Below are 1,197 nucleotides of genomic sequence, written 5' to 3' on the forward strand. Positions count from 1 at the left end.
ATGAACAGTAAACAGAGAGGCTCATATCCTGATCACACCAAACAGGAGGCAACTGGTGAATGTCTAAGAATATACCAACATACATTCATCAAGTTAATACAAATATAACACCACCACAGTGCCTGAAAAGCAGCTACAAAACAGAGTAGCTCAAACAAATGACCAAGAGGATGAGCTAGAAAATGCCTTTAAGGAAGAAAAGGCACCAGAACTACCTAAAAAATAATTTAGGAGAATATTTGTTGTTGTTGTTAAGTGCCATTGAGTCAGTTCCGACCCATAGCAACCCTATATACTGTTTCAAGGAGTAGCTGGTGTGCTTGAACCACCAACCTTGCAGTTCAAATGGCTTTGCAGTCTGGTACATTAACCCACACCAGAAAAATATTTAGGTGCATCCAAATGTTTCACAGGAAAGTTGAGGAAGTTTTCAGAAAAGGAACAATCAAACAAAATAGATACTACATTAAAGACAATACAAAACCTCCAAACCAAGGTCCAGATATCAATACTAAAATATCAGAAATGGACAATGCACTGAAAGGGCAAAGGAGCCAGAGTTAACACGCTGGAAGATAAATCCCTCAATACTGGCAAGATAGAAGAACAATCAGATAAAAAGAATGAAAAAGAGAAATAACCTAGAGTTCATTGGAATTCCAGAGCAAGATGAGACAAAGAAAACCACAGAAAAGATCATCGAAGAGCTCCTGGAAGAAAATTTCCCTAACATCATGAAGGATGAGAAGATAAGCACTCAAGAAACTGAACAGACCCCAAAAGAAAATCACCAAGACCTACAATAACCAAACTCTCCAAAATCAAAGACTAGGAAAGAATTCTGAAAGCAGTTAGGGAAAAACAAAATATTACATATGAAGGAAAACCAGTAAGATTAGGCTTTGATTTCTGAGCAGAAACCATGTAGTCAAGAAGGCAATGAGAACGAGAACAAACAAGATGGCGGATCGTGTGGAAGTGCAGTAAAGGAGCTCTGCTAGCAACAACACAGAACACCCAACCAAGCTAGCTCAGGGGATGGTCCCAGAACTCTGAACCACATATAAAGGAATATTTAGAAGGTTTGAAGGCTCACAGCTGGGGAAATTTATGGCAGAAGCAAGAAATCCATTGCTTACTAGTCCGGGGTGCTCAGCTGATCCAGAAGCCGCCATCTTGGGTGAGACCAAGCGGGGG

The 1,197-nt window shown here is 40.1% G+C and overlaps 1 pseudogene; it reads left to right on the top strand.

The window, feature by feature from the left end:
• Positions 1–1,197, top strand: part of LOC102825973 — a 17,113-nt pseudogene continuing 15,916 nt past the window's right edge.

This window comes from Chrysochloris asiatica, unplaced genomic scaffold (assembly GCF_000296735.1).
Source record: "Chrysochloris asiatica unplaced genomic scaffold, ChrAsi1.0 scaffold00042, whole genome shotgun sequence".
Lineage (NCBI taxonomy): Eukaryota > Metazoa > Chordata > Mammalia > Afrosoricida > Chrysochloridae > Chrysochloris > Chrysochloris asiatica.